Below are 20385 nucleotides of genomic sequence, written 5' to 3'. Positions count from 1 at the left end.
AGTGGACGAGTGATATCGAAATCTGGTACAGGATGCCCAAGCAACCCCCGTGGCCAACAACGGAGTGGGGAGGTACTCATCTGGCAGAGAATTGACAAAGGTCTGCGAATTATTATATTTATTACTTACAAATTGTTGTCATTGTGTGAATAGCTAATATACATGATAGTGATGTTTTGGAAGGGCTACCAAGTTCTCGTTTGGCACAGCTACTCTTTAGTCCTTGCTAATGCAGGTGGATTCATTCAGAGACTCGGATGCGTTGACAGTTGCTTCTCACAGTCCCAGAGACTCACAAAGAGACGTACAGGCGTACAGAGGCTTACAGACTCACATCGAGACCCACACGCTCAAATACAGGCTCATAGACTGACATCGAGTTCCACTGGGAAACTCGAGCGCTCTGGGAGTGGCTTCATCATCAGCGCTTTCTCTGACAGTCGGGCGCACGCATCCCGACGCAGTAGCCCAGGAGAACCGGTCTGGAGGGAGCCCAGAACTGGCGCAGCAGCAACGTCATCACCACCCCATGATCGCTTTGTGTTCAAATGATCATTGAGTCCACCTGCGCGCGGGATCACCTACTGGTGAGGCCTGCGCGCGGGATCACCTACTGGTGAGGCGCGCAGGTGGACTGGCTATTGTTATCGGCAAAGTTCCAGCTCTTAAACACCGTGGCGCGGAGGTTACTTCTTCAACGTTTTGTCCGCTAATGGTAAATACATAATGCCGCTAGGTGGCAGCACTGCAATATCCACACCAGCAGCGCAGGACTCCGGCGAGGCCCTCTCGAGTTCCTGTGTGGATGAGCACGGGCTCAGCCATATCATCGGCATCACCACCATCACCGTCTCACCCATCAATCCCAATCATCACCATTACCGCCGCCTCATCTATTCATCCCAATCAGCACCACCGTCAGCAGCACTATCATTACACTGTCTAACAAAAACAATTGTCCCTGGGTAGTGTTATTTCCTAATTGCTTATGCCTCAAAAGTAGAGAAAATCGCTATTATTCCCCACAAACTTTGTGGGGAAATTTTTTTTAATTTGGTCAATTTGGACCCTGACGCCAGCACACAATGGCCTACTGTAACGAATGACGTCAGCGCATCTTAAGACGCCCACTGGGAAGCAGACGGCGTGTATTGTTATGGTAATTATACGGCGCAGTAAAAATCAGGGCGGCCGCTGAAGTCATACCGCGTTACCGCTGGGCCACGTCACCGCCCTCAGCGATCTAACGATTCGCAATTCAACGAATTGTCACGATTCTGGGTGGCGATTCCACTGAGGAATCCATCTGTAGTGGCATCGGTGGAAGCCACTGCGTGAGGCATAAGCCGTCCTGCGTGAGGCACGATGCGCGCCGCTCACACCGGCCACGTGCAGCGCCAGCCTCTGGCGGATAGGGGGCGAGATCGCCAGGGATGACGCAGGGGTTTACCGGGGGCCATGGCACTCCAGGTGAACCCGGAAGCCTGGTTTTCAGTTTCATTTATTTGGTATAGCCCTGTGAGCCATTCGGCTCTTGAATCAGGTGCAACCGCAACAAACAAAAAACACGAACAAGAAAACATCTTAAAGTGACTATGACTGTGCAAACAGAAAATCCAGGAAAAAACAGCAAAATATTCCTGAAAAGCACCGTACACCAACGCTGTGTGCAAAAATCCCAGTGGGATGCAAGTCAAACAACAACAACAACCACAAGACAACTTAGATTAAGGCCATCAGTCTAACTCCGTACTACAACAAACAGACTTGGCCAGTCAGACAGCCTACCAACTGATCTGAGTAGCGTCGCCGATAACACTATACTATATACCACTATACTATATAACACAATGTTTGTTCCTGGGTACGAAGTGCTATTTATTAATTGCTTATGCCTCAAAAGTACAGAAAATGGCTACCAATCCCCACAAACTTTGCTTTTGTGACCAGGACTTTATGTGGACAAAAGACACAAATGCACACCACGTTTTCTCATTGAAAATAGGTAAATTTCAAAATATCACTGTCCTGGTTACAAAATCAAAGTTTGTGGGGAACAACAGCCACCCTCCGTACCTTTGAGGCATAAGCAATCACGAAATAACACTCACTACCCAGGAACAAATTATTATGTTTTGCTACACAGTGCAATGAACGGACTAAATATTAAATGTGTTAACCCCGATGGTGCTCGTTAATAAAGAAGTGCCTCCAACTCTCCAAGTCTTAATTTCTCCGAGTTAGTCACTACACATACCTAAACGAGTGTTTCTAAAACGTGGAGGGAAAATCCCGGAGAAAAATAAACGCGACCACAAAAAAGGAGAGAGCGAGAGACCACGCCAACTGTAAATATATAACAGCAGGCATTGTCAGAGTTTTCAGTTTTTAGTTTCAGTTTATTTATTTTGGTATAGCCCTGTGAGCCGTTCGGCTCTTGAATCGGGTGCAACCACAACAAACAAAAAAACCAAAAACATGAACAAGAAAACATCTTAAAGTGACTGTGTGACTGTGCAAACAGAAAATCCATGAAAAAAAAACCGGCAAAATATTCCTGAAAAATGCACCGCACACCAACGCTGCCGGCCAAAGGGCCCCAAGGAGGGGGCTGGGGGGACCACGGGACAAGGTCCCTCTCGATGGCTCGAGAAGGGAGGCGTGGCCAGGGGCAGAGGAAGCCCCGGGACTGGCAATATGAGCCGGACCCCTGAACGTGTGCGGCAGCTGTTATAAGGCTGAAGACAGAAGCCGTCACCCGGAGAAGACCTGCCCGACTACAGGACCCGGACCCGAGCCAGGGTCCGGTCCGAAATAGCCACCCCGTGTGAGCTCGGGTGAGCTAGCCCGGAGGAGATACCTCCCTAGGGTAGCTGGTGAAGGGGCAGTTATACCCCTTCGTGTTTTAGGGCTTATTGTAATAAACGTGTTGCCTCCAAGAAGTCTGTCTCCCTCGTGTGAACCACTACACATATATTATGTGTGTAGTGTTTTACCGTTTCGTTTTGCTACACGTGTCGTGAGCGACTTCCGAGACGCGACGTGTAGAGGGCTCCTTGTTTATTTCTCACACTTTACAGGCGCAATCACTGAGCGACATATATATTGGGATACGCATGGCTGACCCACTCATACAGCCCCATCGCCAGCGTCTAACTATGTAGCTGGCTGACTAATACAGCGACGACGACGATGGGAGCCGTACAGCGGATCGGCCATGCGGCCGGGCGATGGAGAAGAGATGACAGTGAAGACAGCGACGGCAGCCAAGACCCGGACCCCCACGACAGCCCCGAACCTCCGGTCACGTCCCCCTTATATACTCCTAGGCGTGGCCAAGCCCAGCCTCCGGCCACGCCCCCTTCTAGAACCTTCGAGCAGGTTCCTGGAGCTTCCCAAGTGATCCCCGCCTCTGACCTTTAACCCAGTTACGCCCCCCCCCCCTTATGGTTGGCTATTATATACGCACCCATACCCGTAATTACCATCTTGGTCAACAGATGGCACCCTATTCTTGGTTCTTTCGGTAAAGTCACGTAGAAGGGAAACAATAAAATAATAAAAATATAAAATTTTCTTGCTGTGGTTTTCACACCTGATGATGATGATTGCTTGTGTTTCAGTCAAAACGTCAAGAATATGAATCCCTGCAGTCACAAAAGCTTTAAATCGAAATGGCACCCTGTCACTACACATGTAAAAAAAAACCCTCTTTGCTATCTCTATAATCAAGCTCCTCGTCAGCCTTCACTCATTGTGAGGTCGCTCGCTCTCCTCTGCTGCCCGAATTGTCTGGAACTAATGTCCCCCTCAGTCATCCGTGCTGTTGACTCCCCGCTCACGTTCAAGACGAGACTCAAGACGTTCCTTTTATTCCTTTGCCAATGACTGACTGCTTTTTTTACGCTGTGGATATACCCCCTGTCTTTGTACAGCGTCTCGAAATGCAGCCGCATTTAGATGCTATACGCGGTGGCAAGATGTTAACTACCTGGTATACAGGTCGTGGGTTCGAACCCGACTCTGATGCTTGTATTTTTGAAGTTTGCATGTCTCTCTCCCCATGGTCGCGTGGATTTTTCTCCGGATCCTCTGGGTTTTATCCCTTCACATTTAGAAACATGCGCTTCGAGTATTTGGCTGCTATAGATTTCCATATGGTAAGCCACATCGTTGAGCTATCATTTGTGGCCAGATCGCTTCTGAAAAAGAGCTATATAGCTCAGTGGGCCTTACCTGGTCAAATAATTTTTTTATACTTTTAATTTAGTTTCAATACAGATGAGAGCCGTGTGCCACCAAGCCCACATTTATCGTGCACGTGTACCGCCCTTTAAACAATGCACTGCTGGACCGGAGCACCCCCACGCCGTACAGGGCGTTATTTGACCATACTTCACGACGAGGCTCAGGAAATAGAGACGTGGGAGCACAATACAGTTCAACAATGTGTTTTGTTTTATGCGATGCTTCTCACAGCGTAGCTAAGTATCCACCGTTAATAACAACGCCAGTTTTATCCATGGTGGTCAACCATGCAAGCACTATCCAGGCTCAGACCTGCTTAGCTTCTGAGATCTAATGAGATCGGGCGAATTCCGGGTGATGTGGCCAAATGCTGTACAGTATAGGTAACGGCGCAGCCCTGCAATGACTTGCCCACGCCATTTCCAGTTGAAGAGGCCTACTCTAGTAGAAGATCTAGAAATAACATTTTACCTACTCTCCCACGCCGACCAGACGTATTGCCATGCTTTTACCCCACCACCACGAGACCTGCCGATGGGCTAACTGTGGCGTATTACCTACTAAAATCACCCAGAAATGTCTGTCCGTCCCGCGCGTGACGTCACTCCACATGAGGCCCACCCCCCGCGTGACGCCACCCTAGATGAGGCCCACCCCCCCCCCCCCAGCATTAATATTCATGAGTAGGTGGATTTTTACACGAACGCTGAGGAAGGTCGAGCTGAATTTAATAATTTATTCCGCAAATTCGCTTCAAATATGACGTTTCTTTACAGAAAGTGACGGTAAAAAAAATAATCTACGCATCCGTGCGTGACGTCACTGCAAAAGACCCCCCCCCCCTTAATTCATATTCATGACTACGTATACATTTACACTGACGCACAAGAAGGTCGCGCACTCCACATGCCGCACCCCTCCACAATAACCACGAGGGGGTGACGTCACTCCATATGGGGCAACCCCCCCTCATTAATAATCATGAGCTGAACAATTTTCTATTGAATATTTCAGATTTACTGCAATATACACCCGTCCTTGGACGGGCAAAAAAAGCTAGTCCCTTAATACTACTGAATAGTCTCTGTAGTCATTATCATGAACCATGACCAATCCACTGAAGAGTGAATCCACAACACACCGGTGGGCTAAAGTAGTGAACTATTTGTCTTTTGTCAACGTGACACTTTTTTGCTGATTGGCCGTGTCGGGTGGTGGAGGGTGACGACACATTTATCAATAACGCGATCTAACCCAAAAACCTTTATTGTGAATATTGGTCGCGAAAGCCCACGTGTTAAACCAGCAGTGTGATGGCTGAACACAGCAGTGTGGACGAGACCCAACAGTCTGGTAAAGTTCCAGGGTAAGAGTAAACCACGGTTAGTAGGGAACGATAGAAGAGTGATAAGGAGGCGACTGACCGCCGATGAGTACGTGACTGGAAAGTGAATTAGCGAATGGGTGCCTTCAAAAAACGTTCCTCGAGCGGCACTCATCTGAGGGGTCAATTGGGTTGGTGGACTTACACACCCGTCATTGTCGTTGTTAATACGTGAAGACACGTACCGGAAGCCTGCTTATATTGTATTGATTGATTGACGCCTCCGCGGGGATAAGGACAAATTGGCCTCGAAGAACGGGGCAAGTGGAGGTCTGACTCGCCCCAACCCCCCCACCTTAGTTTGAGGCCCAGACTTCGGGGGAGAATCACGGGTGAGGGAGAGGAAGGTGGGAGGTGAGTTGGTGGGTTGAGGAGGTTGATGGCAGGAGCGCCTGATTATATCTCTGCCTCGTCGTTCCTGCCAGCCCTGCCAGGGTAAACAATGGGATTCGGTCGCTCCTTGTCTCACACGGCTGCCAAAGGCAATAGAAGCTGTCAGACAGCGAGAGGGGTGGGGGGGGCTCTCTCGCACATCGGGCCGCGTCTGCTCGCTCTGCCACTCGGCGCTTTGAAGGCGGCACTTCACGTGGTTGGTTGATGAAGGGCGGCAGGAAGTTTTGGACATTTCTTCCGTCGGCTAAAAAGCTTTCGCGCGTGGCTTATCGTTTCCTTAAATTAAATAAAAAAAAATCTGTCCCCCGATAGTCTGTGGTACGCTATTAAAACTCTATTAATAAAGGCCGTTTTGAGATATATAGGCGAGACTCAATGGAACGGAACGCACTGTTTACTTGCGAGGGATAACATCTGCAACGATTCATACAGAGTGACGGCGGTGGCCTCGAGTATTTGCACGTGGTGGGGCGCTCTGCGTAACAACAATAAGGTAAAGGTGCAACCCTGCAATGTTCTGTTCGCGACACTGCTGGCGAAGGGAGCTCCACGAGAAGAATCTTCGAGAGAAGCCCACCGGTGGGGATGTTGGCCTGCGCTTCCAGCGTGCCCAAAACGTCTTGGACGAAAGAGGTGATAAAAGCCCACACGTTTATCCCATTCCCACGTGACCTACCGACCGGAGAACTGTGGCGTTCCCGATGAGGCTGTTGCCGAACAACTACCATAGCCGCGTGGTGGCGTTAATTAAGCAGTGAATTGCTCAGAACCAGGGTGGGGGTGGGGGGATACATTGGGCTCAGAGCGGATGTTTACGCCAGGGCTGGGTTGTAAATTTAGGGCCCTTTACAAACCCACTGCTGGATGCATTTCTGCCCACCGAGAGCAAGGCGAGATCAGACCCGTTCAACTTTCACTCGCGACTGAAGATTATCCTTGGCCGGGAAGCGAACTCAATGTCGCCGGTTTCTGAGTGCAGTACACGAGCTACTATAATTTAGAACACGAATGGTACGTACATTTAGTTCGTGACACGTTAAAATAAAGGCAAACAATGCATGTATGTATGCTGAACTTCTTTAGCACCGTATGTAGCCAACCGTGCTAATCGTAGGTGTGGGGGAAGGACATAAGAGCGCAAAATTATCACACAAAAGACAAAAACCCAACACACATGAAACAAAGCACAGACATTCCAAATTCTTAACAGCACACGAACATGTACGCAGTTTGAACCGGATTGTGGAATGAAATAGCATTTACCCCAAAACGTTAAATAAACAATTGCGTTGTTAACGATAAATAATGCAGCTCGGCAATGTCTCTCTCACGCCACAGCTGGGAGAAGTAACTCGAGGGAGCTCCCGAGGGGCCCTCGAGAGAGCGGCATTACAACGCGGGGCAGCAGAACGTGACAATGAACACACAACACGACACGCGACTCACAACCCACCCCACTCCCGTGCACACAGCCACCCCCCACCACCACCACCACGCGCATTAAAGCCACAAAACATGACAATAAATATCCTGACTTAAAGCTTTCGTGACTGCAGGAATTCATATTATTTCGGTCTTGCGGTAAAGCCACGTAGATAGAAAAATGATAAGAAATAATAACCATATCACGACGTTTCGATCGCAACACAAGCAATCGTCATCAGGTGACAAATATAGCATGGAGAGCGGCTGAGGCAGGAAAAAATATCTATTTGTAAATTGTATGTGATATTTTTCCTGCTTGTGTTGCGATCGAAACGTGATATTGTTATTATTTTGTATTATTTTTCTTCTATCTACTGTATGTGGCTTTACCGAAAAACCCAAAGAAAATAAATATCCTGCCGTGCAATGACCCTCAACTGTAGAAGAAGCGAGCAGCTCACAATCGGAGAGGTGTGAGTTCAAATGCTGGTTGGGGGTTTACTCGGCGACATAATTCCTCCTGTGGTCGATACAATTAAGTACCACTTCGTGAGGAAGTCAAGAGTGGTTGTCCTATGGCTAGACTCCCCTCCCCCCCCCTCCAGCCATCGGAATATGCATTTCCAACACCGGCTCATGGCCGTAATCGGAACAAAAGCAGGGCCCCCGATGCTCAATGAGCAGGAAATCACACTGACTCTTGCCTGTATTATGTTGAACTTCTTTCGCACCGTACGTAGCCAACCGTGCAAATCCCACGAGAACGTGAAGTAACCCGACTTCTATCGGCAGAAAGTGACAAAAAAAACACCTCTCTCAAACGGGCAATTCACAAAAAATAACACCCCCCACGCCCCGATGAATGTGTAAACACGAACTTTTAAACATTCATGAATTGCAATGGCATCGAATTGCATTACCCTTAGAACGTTAAATAATCGCTTTATAACGCAATTTGTCTGGACGCGCACTCGTGTAAACAGCGCGGTTCTGCCGTGGCCGAGTGCCAACAGAACGCGCCGATAAGGGGCATTCCGAGGATAAGTATGGGCGATGATGGTTTCCTGTGTGCGTGCATGGCGCGCGTGCATGGCGCGCGTGTACGGCGTTGTGTGTGAGAGTGTGAGCGAGTGAGCCAGCGGTGGCTCAGTGGTTAGCGGATTGTGCTTACGAACCCGGCTGCTCGAGTTCGATTTCCGGCCTAGAGGCTAACATGTGTGATGATTATCTTGATCGGGCTTTGTGTGCTTCCCCTTAGGTCTACTTAGCTTTAAATTAGTAACCTGTTGCGGTGGTTGCCACATCACCCCCCTCCTGATGCACCGTTCAAGGCTCGCGAACAGGACTTGCCTTAACATCCCCGTGTAGGCTACACAGGTAATGCGTGTACGAGAGCTGAGCTCTCTAAAGATATTTTTCCCCAATTACATTTCCTTAAATAATTATCAAATAGAGCAAGTCAAGATCTATAAGTATCTTGGGGTCATCCTGGATTCAAAACTGAATTTTGAAGATTACATTGATTATATTGGTAAAAAGACAAAAATAAAAATTGGTTTTCTGTATCGACACAAGCACTGCTTCCCCCCTATGTTCCGTTTGGAATTGATATAAGCTACCATACTGCCTCTACTTGATAACTGTGACATCGTGTATAAATCAGCCCCAAGTACTGTACTGAAGAAGCTTGATTCCATCTATCACTCGGCCTTAAAATTTGCATTGAACTGCCCATATAGGACTCACCACTGTGATCTCTACATTGGGTCAAACTTAACATCTCTTAATGTTCGACGGCTTGTGCACCAGATCTTATTTATTCACGATGTACTTACAAAAAATTCCGCAGACTACCTACTGGATCTCCTCTCTGTTTTAAAGAACAAATTTGACCTCAGGTCTTCGCTCATTTACCAGCTTCACATTCCCTATTGCCGTACAAAAACTGGAGGAAGAGCTTTTGCTATTGATGCCCCCAGGGTCTGGAATGCTATTGCCAATAAACTGCAACTTGAATCACTACCTATGAGATCTTCACTCAAAACTGCTCTAGAGGAGTTGTACAACCCTAGCTGCCACTGCTATTCAGTGGCCTAAATTATGGCCCTAGATTTTGGTGTTATAATTTATTTATGTAGTTTATTGTTAAAAATTCGGTCACAGTCCCTATGATCACTGTTACATTGCATTTATGGCTTTTATTTTGGTGATTTCGAAAAGTTTTTTTGTTTTGGCCATGTTTTTGTTTATTGTAGTACGGAGTTAGACTGATGGCCTTAATCTTAGTTGTCTTGTGGTTGTTGTTGTTGTTGTTTGACTTGCATCCCACTGGGATTTTTGCACACAGCGTTGGTGTACGGTGCTTTTTCAGGAAAATTTTGATGTTTTTTCCTGGATTTTCTGTTTGCACAGTCACATAGTCACTTTAAGATGTTTTCTTGTTCATGTTTTTTATTGTTGCGGTTGCACCCGATTCAAGAGCCGAATGGCTGACAGGGCTATACCAAATAAATGGAACTGAACTGAACTGTATCGGACTCTACACCACGATGGTGAGGACGACGAGAATGGTGAGGTTTGTGAGATGCGGTTCATGAGGGCGACGTAGATACTAAAATAAGCGACCTGGCCATCACAAACGATAGCGGAGGAATCGGAGAAAAAAAATACGGGGGTAGAGACCTGCAAATTTCAAATATACAGGCGTCAGGGTCGGGATCGAACCCACGACCTATATACACTAGGCGAGGTAGTTAACATCTCGCCACCGCGGCGCCCAAGATAATACGGGTGACGAGGCCGATGAGAATGGTGAGAATGCCCAGCCGTGGTAGCAGCAGCCTACACAACACCTGTCACACACGGCACGGCGAGAAGGGACGACGGCCGACGGTCAATAATAGTTACGGAGTGTCAGCCAAGGAATGGAACGTGTAAAATAGGACGTGCACCGGGGAGATGGAGCGATGAAATCAGCTCGTGTGCAGGTGCTAGGGTAGATTACTGCTTCGCTGCGAACGTGAGAGGTCGCTGGAAACTTTGTGAAGGCCGTCATCCAGCAGTGGATTAATCATGTCCGATGATGAAGATGATAGTGGTGATGAAAACAATATAGGCATTATATAAGCCAGCTCAAGCAAAGTTCAACTTCGGCATTAACGCTCTCTCTGCGCGATGATGAACGTGGAAGGTAAATGTCAGCCTTGCACGGACACTTGAGTAACACCAGCGTTTGCTGTATACTATTATATGTCGCCTTTTCTCTGCTAGAAACGGCTATTTGTCTTCATAATGCCCTTTTTGGCCTAACCTCACTGCAATAAATCATTAAAATCAATGGCAGCTGCTGTTTGGAGTTTTCCTGTGTGATTTTGTATGTGTGTAAAGTCTGACATGGGTCCAAAATATTGCCAGTCGCGTGGTCTACGAATCATAAACACCACCACCACAAAGAGATAACAAACACGTGGCTACTCGCACCGTTCCAGCTGCGCGGGCCGACCAGGGTGGCATTGTGGAACGATTAATCGATACATTTATACAATACAATTAAAATATGAAATTTCGTCGCGTCTAAACTAAAAACGCAGCTCAATACTCTACACTGAAACTTGGCGTTTGTTTCTATGAACGTTGAGATAATCAGTCACAGGCAGAGGAACATAGGAACAGGGGCAGGCGGTTGATCGTACGAATAGCTAGGTAAAGGGAGTCCCGGGCCATGTCATCAACAGAAGAGAATGAGCGCCTTCCCACTGAATGAGTAGCTTCGAGCGAAAGCGTTGTTGGCGGATAAAGTGGAAATCGCGTGGAGGAGAGTGGATTTGAGACAAGAGGATGATGGAGGTAGGAGAGCAGGTGGCGGAGACTAGAGTCAGTTGAGAGGTAGGAGAGTGCGTGGAGGGGAGTAGAGTGATGGGAGAGGTAGGAGAGTGATTGGAGGGGAGTAGAGTGAGGGGAGAGGTAGGAGAGTGATTGGAGGGGAGTAGAGTGAGATGAGAGCGGAGAGGTAGGAGAGTGCGTGGAGGGGGGTAGAGTGAGATGAGAGGGGAGAGGTATGAGAGTGCGTGGAGGGGGTAGAGTGAGATGAGAAGATGGGAGAGGCAGGCAGGGGCGAGTTAGCCGAGCATGTTCACGATGGTGTTGAGTTCCATCGTCAAAGTTGATCCGGGATCGGGTCTGGAGCCAGTGGAGGAATTAAAGCAGTGGGGCGACGTGGTTTCACTTACGGATGTGGGTGAGGAGGACTGGCAGAATATAAATCGATTATTTCACTGACCTCACGTGAATCTCATCGTCCGCCCGTAAGACGTGAGTAGACTACTCAAGCCCACGATTCGTGCGCCGGAGTACGCACGTGAGAGTAGACGATGTTCATGACAAGTACAGTATATGCACAATAGTACATTAAGGCTAATGGGACGAAGGCAAGTTTACAAACCCGACAGTTTAAACCGGGAGCCAATACAAACCAAAAGACTAAAGCGTCACATGAAAGATCGAATTGCGACCCAGAATAATGGAAATAGATCGAATCGCTTGGAGTTTTGAATGATCGTATGCCTAGTTAAGTTACGTAACAATAAATCGATGTCTTTTAATTAACTGATTTAAATCGTTGATTTTGCTCGTGTTGCGTACATACAGGAATGGAGTTGTGCATCCAATTATAAATTGATTTTTTACGCAGATTTACATTTTGACGAACATATCAATAAATAACGTGCCAAAACACTTTTATGTAATTAAATTACCTTTCAGAAGTATAATTTCAATGTTCACGATTATTTTGAACTGGCCTTTTGGCCGTCCAAGGACGGGTGTATTGCAGTAAATCTGAAACTTGCAAGCGAAAATCAGACCGCGACGTGATATATTCATTGCATCAATTCGTGTGCAATTTGTAAGGGCGCGGTGACACAGACTTATTTAATTTAAAGGTTATAATCCCTTGTTCACCATGACGTCCTATTTGCTTTGATGTCCCAACAGCGTCACGGAGATCACGTGACGTGAGGGTTCTGCCTTTGTAGTGAGGGTTGTGAGTTGACGCCGAGGAGGGGGGAGGAGGCGCCTCGCCCCCCCATGTGGAGTGACGTCACCCGCTGATTATTATGAATGGTGGGGGGGGGGGTGAAAATTTGGAAGACGTCACCTCGTTATGATTATTAATAAGGGGGGCTGTTCGATGTGCAGTGACGTCACCTGCTCATGATTATTAATGGGGGGGGGGGTGCTACATGTGGAGTGACGTCACCTGCTCATGATTATTAATGAGGGGGGGGTTCTCCATGCGGAGTGATTTATTAATGAGGGGCGGGTCCATGTGGAGGACGTAACCTGTTCATGATTATTAATGAGGGGGGCTGGTCCACGTGGAGTAACATCACGCGCGTTACACAATGACATTATTGGGTAAATATAGTAGTAAATATATGTTAGTGTGATACCGTCATAGTTTTGAATGGCACGCGGAACGGTTACCACACTGGACATGTCATGCAGAGGTCGCTGGTTCGTCTCCCGGCCTCTGTCCGCCCAACAGTATAAATGGTTAAAGGGCCGTCCATAAATGACGTCACGCGATTTTGGCGTCACAAAAAGTCAGACCCCCCTCAAATATGACGTCACAAAGCTCTGCCCCCCCCCCAAAAAAAACATTTCCATTTTGAAAATAAAACATGCTTCAAATCGCTTTAAACTATTGTCATTGTAGTGTGTATTTAATGTGGCGCTGCACTTTGATGTTGTAGGAGAAAACGTTTATTAAAAAGGAGGCGTTGGAAAGCTGAAATTTAGCATAAAATTCACTTGAAAATATTCAACGTCTAACTAAAACTGCAGATGTTCAGAATATTATATTGAAATTCTCTTGTAATTATAACATATTAAAAGTTATTATATAGTAGAACGAAGCAAAATGGAGAGTACAATTATAACAATCACATATTCATTTCACTGATTGAAAAGCCCTGGTAGAATCATTAGAATAAAAATGTTTAATAACAATCATTAAAAAAATTCTAAATTTATGTTTCTACATTCTCCCATGGAGAAGCAAAATGCTCCTTCATGGAATAAAAAAAGGTGACCCAAGTAAATTTAAATAATCAAATAGTTAATAATGAAATTAATCAAAATGGTGTTGTTATAACAATTATATTTAATTAATATTTATTTAAAGTTGCGCATTTTTACGTGACGTCACATTTCTCAAACCCCCCCCCCTCCCCCCCTCGTCACACATCGTCACAATGTCTGACCCCCCCCCCCTCGGTGCGTGACGTCATTTATGGACGACCCCTAACACCAGAGGCGATCGGCGGGTGGAGCGCGGTTGGGTAAAGTGTGGGTACCTCTAATGGAGTGGAAGACCAGGCAAAAATAACTTTCATCGGGTCTCCCCTTAGAGCTCTTTCTAGCGGAGGACCTTCCGCCAGGATTGGCGTCAGAAAGAAATTGGAAGGCTGCACTTTACTGATGCCTTTTATACTAAATCTGTTTTTTGTTGAGTTTCTTGTCTCTCCCCGCACTTCCGATTAGCACGGTTGGCTACGTACAGTGGGAAATAAGTTCAAAATACAAACATAAGTTTAATGGTGTCTTTATTCACATCCCAGCGTTCCCTATGTCGAGATCATCTCGTATCAAATAAGGGCACGATCTCACCTCATTAGAAATAACGTTTATTTGGACATCGATGAAAAGTTACAGCCGCTCAGGAAAAAGGGGCAATTGATAAAATTAAAGGGGCATACAGTCAACGTGAATGCATTCCGTTCAGTCAGAAAAAAAACACATTATCTCACGTAGCCTTTTATAGGTGTGCGCGTTTTACGAAACATAAACTCAAGGCTGGGTAAGGGCCACTGGTGATTATTTTTTGGCCGCATAAAAACGCGTTGAAAGGGCTGACTGTGCGAGGCACACGAGGCACACAAATAGAAAACACTAATTGCCGTGAAACTTTCCGAGCATGCGGTGGGGCATGGCACGACGATCGGTGTTCTGGCGCGTGCCCGCGGGCATTACATCAGTCTGCCTGACCATTGCCATGCCCTTTCCCCGTGTGCCGCAAGAAAAAATATAAAGGCATAACGCCTTGGCATGCTCGCGAGGCCTATTGAAAGCCTGATTTCTGCACTGACCAAGCGCTCAACGTCACCAGGACCCGCACATACTGAGCCCTCTACCCATTTCACAGCACTGTGATGTAATGTCAGAGCCGGCGGCACTTTTACATTCCACGCAGCGTGCGTGTGTTTGCAGTTTTCTCAACAATTCTAGGTAAAGGGGCCCACCTGCTGTGCAGGCACGATGTGTGTGTGAGAGAGAGACTGGAGTAAATAAAGTGCACGTGTCGTGTGTGTGTGTGGGTGTGTTTTTAAGTTGGTACGGGGGCTCCGGATAAATGAGTTGAGAACAACTCGTTCTACGGGATGATGCTTCTCAGATGGACGGATTGATGGAGCGATTAGACGTCATTTACCCAATGCAGGTGAGAACACATCGTGAACAAATTTTAGGATTTCAATGAAGCACCTACGTCACACGATGTAGCATCTACGTCATACAAAATCAATTACACAAAACAGCGTCTAAAAAAAACAGTATATACGCGAATGCAGGAACAGAAGAAATGAGATGGAACAACAACAGGCAAATAAATCACATTAAAAATGCATTTAGAAATATAATGGTTGTACGGCAATGTACACATATGTGAACTGGGGCTCACGCCTCGACCTGAGGTGGTCGGATTAGGAGCGCAGCGCGCTCGCCACTGCGTCACATGCAGATCGCACGAAGCACGCGCAGTGCTGCCCCATGGCTAACGGTGACGCCTGTAGAAGTTGAATAATGAACACTGCCCTGGCCATCGTGAACTCATCCAAACATCCTACATCTAGAACTGAGAGATAGGAGTGTCAGTAATATCCGTGTTGCTCGATGCGTCACAGTCAGACCTTAAGAGAGAGACTCGATGAGAAGCATCTGGCCTTTGAATGCAGCTGCATGAACTCGTCTTGTTCAGAACACATGGGTCTGAAAATGTCAGTTCTGAAACGTCTGATTCCACGCGTGTACCGTGAACTTAAGTGTTGAGTGCCATCCCCTCGTGTTGCGCGGTAGGTTTTTTTTCCAGATACTCAAGTTTCCTCCCACACGATGCCAAACACTCAGTATTAATCGAATTGACCAAACATCCCATTGCACGATTCTCTCTCATCCGAGCACTTATCCAGCCTCAGTGTTAATTAGCTTCCGAGCTGTGAGGAGATCGGGTGCGTTCCTCGTAATTTGGACATAGGCCCAAAAAGCTATCACGCCCTCTAAAATAAGGACGTGCATTTACATTTTATCGATATATCATTCTCAGCCATGGTCCTCCCACAGCTGGATGAAGGCCTCCCCAACTCGTCGCCATATCTCACGATCCTGCGATGTAACAATTCACCTCACACCTGCAAACGAGCCGACTTAATTTGCCCCCTTTCATCGCTAGACGGCCTCTGGGTGGCGTTTCCTCCCTCGACTGTCACTCTCATTATTCTCGATCCCTGATAACGACGCGTCTTCCCCAAGCCCCCTTTGCGCTTCTTAACAGTCAGGGTGATTCCAGATTTGAAGTTTTCGTGACTGCAAGGATCCATACTCTTTGGTTCTTTCGGTAAAGTCACGTAGGAATAAAAAATAAAATAAAATTTAACATAAATGAAAACAACTAAATTAAATCACGACGTTTCGGCGCAACACAAGCGTCTATCTTCATTCAGGTGGAGACAAAACAGCGAAAAAAACAATAGCTGACGTTTTGTCCCCACCTGAATACGGACGCTTGTGTTGCGCCTGAAACGTCGTGATTTAATTTTATTGTTTTCATTTTTTGTTTTATTTAATTTAATTTTTTATTTGCTTTTTTTTACCTACGTGACTTTACCGAAGAACCATAGAGTATAGTCAGGGTGATGTCTTTGACCTAAACTTGCTTTCTCATGCACGCGTTCCTCTTTCTCTATCAAAGCAAATCCAAGTACCCATCTCTCCGTGCTTCTTTGTGCATATTCTTGGTTATTTCGGTAAAGTCACGTAGATAGAAAAAGAGTATTAAAAAAAATTTGTATTCATAAAATAATAAAATGAATTAATTTTAATTTATTTGCTATTTTTATTTTCTATCTACGTGACTTCACCGAAAGGACCAAGAATATGAATTCCTGCAGTCACGAAAGTTTTAAGTACAAATTTAACTTCTTTGCGCACTTTTCAGATTAAAAAACAAAAACAAATATTTGTCATTGTCCACGTTTTCCATTCATGTGCCATAGCAGATAGCCACGCATTCCCCTCTCGTTTGTCTTCAGACACACGTTGTTGAGGTGTTGCTCTTGATGATCCAATCTACTCACGCTCACCTCTTTATTTCATCCTATAGATCCAGGTTCGTTTTCAAAAGCGGCTTTCGGTATTCATATCCTGCTGCACTTTCCCGCTGTGTCTCCCCAGCCAGATAGCTACAATGGTTTAACGAACTTGTCGCACCTGACCTCTATTTTGCTTATACTTATCCTGATCCGGACTTTGCGGTCTTCTTTAATGAAGTGATTTTTTTTGCAGTGAACTCCATAAACGCATGTTTTCCGATAGGGTTAGGCTTTGATCATGAAAATATAAATTTTGATAATGTAAGGCCCTTTTGGAGGAGACCACGTGTGTGATAACATTTCTAAGTTCATAGCTCATGAACATTACTTGTGATTTGTATTTTAATATGTTGCCAAGAACACAACTCAGTTTTGCTCTCCCTGGTGCTACCAGTGAGTGACGGTTTATCGATTCATCGAGTAATATCGATTCTCAACCTCGCGATGCAAGCGTAGCATGAGGCGTTTCAGAACTGAGCTTTTTTGGCCTTATGTGCGCTGAACAAGACTCGTCCATGCAGCTGCAATTCAAAGGCCAGATGCTTATCATCGAGTCGCTCTGTTGAAGACCGGCTCTCGCTGTGTGACGCATAGAGAAACACGGATATTACCAACACTCACAGTCCTAGATTTGGGATGTGTGAGTGAGTTCGCAATGACCAGGGCCTTGTTTATTATCTTACAACCACGGTGTCACCGTCAGACATGGGACAGCAGTGCTCGTGATTTGTGCGGCGGTCTGTAGCGCAGCAGTGAGTGCATTGCGCCACAAAATCCAGCGGACTTTAGATCGATTGCCGGGTTACCGCTTACATCAGTGGCGAGCAATAAATAATGTACGGGTTCTGGCCGTCCCGGATGTCGACTGAGCCTTGACTTGGCAGGACGTGTAAAACGGCGCTGGAGAGACAACGTGGTTGGCCGTAATTCTGACCCCCCCCCCCCAACCCTCCTCTTGGCGTCCTCGTGCGTTGTACGGGTTTTAATAGGTGCTCGCTAACAGCACTTGGACCCCAATGGCCAGTTAAAAGCTGTACGGGATCGCTGAATTTGTCTTGCCTGTGTGTGTGTGTGTGTCCGTAGGCCGGCAGGGTCTCACAGCTGTATTTGCTGGCACGCGACACAGGAAATTCCATTAGCATGGCAATTACGCGTATTTTTAGGAGCGCGTCGTACGTCTTGTGTGTAATGTTTGCGCGGATTTATTTTCTGTTGTTTAGAACTTCGCATTGAACTGAATTTATTTATATCGTATTGGGATGCTGCCCTGGTGTAGTTCTGAGCACAGTTGGCATGTAACCTAGACGCCGCCGGTTCGATCTCCTGGCACGGCAGTTTTAGCAAAGGGGGTAAGTCTATTAAGGTCCTGCTGCCTCTGTCCACCCGGCAGTCTAAATGGGTTACGCCACCGTTAGTCGATTGGCAAGATGCGGTAAGCGGTTTTAAAGTTTTAGGCACTTCCGCCTCTTCCGAGACGTTGGACCAGCGTGGAAGAGTAGGCATAAGCATAAATAACTCCCAGAGCGGCTCTCTAGAACTGCCTCTCGTGGGGGCCTTTCCACTCGCACTGGCGTGAGCGAGAAATTGCAAGGCGGCGCCCTTACCTTATTTAAATTGTGGGGAAGGGAAATGTGTTAATCAGCTGGCGTACCACTCATGCTGTGATCGCCTGTAGGTTACTGAGACCCCTGCTGAGTGAGAGAGGTGACCGGATGGGTCAGAGGTCAGAGCACTGATGGATGATGCTGGGTTCGAATTCAGGATTTCAACTGACCATCATCATTTTTGCCAAGACTGATAAAATTAATATGGCGTTGTGGGAAGTGAATATTGGTTGTCCTATATGATTGGACTAACCTCGCCATGGGAGTGTTATTCCCACCAGAAGCTCAGGATTGCAAATGCTCTTTCCAGTAGCTGTCATCTCCTTTCGTATGGCGTTCGAAAAAGCAGCAGGCCCAAATGACATTCCATGACATCCAGGCTATACTAGTGGGGGTCCGCCTGTTCCACCAGAACGCGCGTGTGTTGTATTGGGGCAGTCGTCAGATACACTGAGGGCGGTTTGCACCTCGATGCATTCGCACGTTGGCGAGTCCTTGATCTTCCATTTATGGAGGTGTCCACACCTTCTTCCAAGGGTCATTGTGCGGACACGATTGAGAGCGATCCCCACTGTCGTTGAGGGCAGGGAGAATCTTGGACGGCTGCTTTGTCGGGTCTTCAGTCAGGTTCCTGTTTGGGATGCCGCTGTGTCCCCCACACCTCCTGCCATTTGATGGCGGGGTCCGTTTCGACCGACAGAAGAGGCACGTGCTTTGAGCAATCAGACAGTTTCACCTTTTAATTGAGTCGCCTGAAAAACTTCTCGTAATTTTTTAGTGCATCATCATCGTTGTAATCCTCATAATCCTTAAGGCTCAGTGATAAAAAAAATTCTGATAAATAGAGTGCGTCATTTTTTTTATTGGAGTGGAGCGGTGGCGTGCCGTGGTTGGCGGATTGTGCTATGGACATGCCGATCTGAGTGTGTACCTGTGAATCTCTTTGCGGAATTGTATATTTGTGTGGATTCGTAAGTCTGCAAATGCGTGTGTGAATATGCATGTATGTGTATGCCTATGTACGTTTTAGGGGAGCGATAGTGTAGCGGTTAGCGCGCTGCGCTATGAACCTAGCAACCCGGGTTCGATGCCCGCTCACGGCCAACACCAGTGACGATTATCTGAACCGGTCCCGGGCCTCCCCTAGGTCGACTCAGCCTCAAATGAGTACCTGGTGCGGTGTGTAAACATTGCCACTAGGGAGACAAAGGCGGTCGGGCGTGGTGCTGGCCACCCACCCCCTCGTGTACCGTTCCGGCCTTCATAGGTGCTCGCTAACAGCACTTGCCCCTACAGTCTGTTAAGGCTATATGGGGGATCTTTATGTACGTTTTAATGTGTATGTTAAAATATATACAAGTCAGTGTGCATATCTGTGTAAGTATATACAAATAATTACGACCACTGCGTTAAAAACGTCCATACTTCACCACGCAGGTCATTGTGGGTTCGTGAAGGGATGAGGAAGGGTTCACAAATCACTGATGTTATGATGTGGTTGTAAATGGAACTCATGCCACCAAGTTCACAGAGTGTGGTACACCAACCACTGTGCCACAGCTCCTTCAGCGCTAAGTACACAGCTATCAAACTTCCCTCACAATACAAAACAACAAAGATCTCCCGTATAATCAATATATTTTCTAAATAAAATGTTATATATATTTTACATATACATTTTTTATTATCTTTTATTTTATTTTTATTTCTTGTTTTATTTATTTAAATTTATGAATGATGTACTGACTGGTGAGCACTTAAAATGTCGTTGTACTGGTGACAATGACAATAAAGGATATATCTATCTATGTATAGCCTGTAACAGACTGTTGGGGCAAGTGCTGTTAGCCAAGTACCTATTTAAGCCGGAACGGCACAGGAGGGGTGGCGTGGGAAACACCACGTC

The sequence above is a fragment of the Petromyzon marinus genome, chromosome 2, assembly GCF_048934315.1.
Source record: "Petromyzon marinus isolate PM22_M1 ecotype Great Lakes invasive population chromosome 2, UKy_Petmar_22M1.pri1.0, whole genome shotgun sequence".
In the NCBI taxonomy this organism is placed as follows: domain Eukaryota; kingdom Metazoa; phylum Chordata; class Hyperoartia; order Petromyzontiformes; family Petromyzontidae; genus Petromyzon; species Petromyzon marinus.
This window is presented reverse-complemented; position numbering follows the sequence as displayed.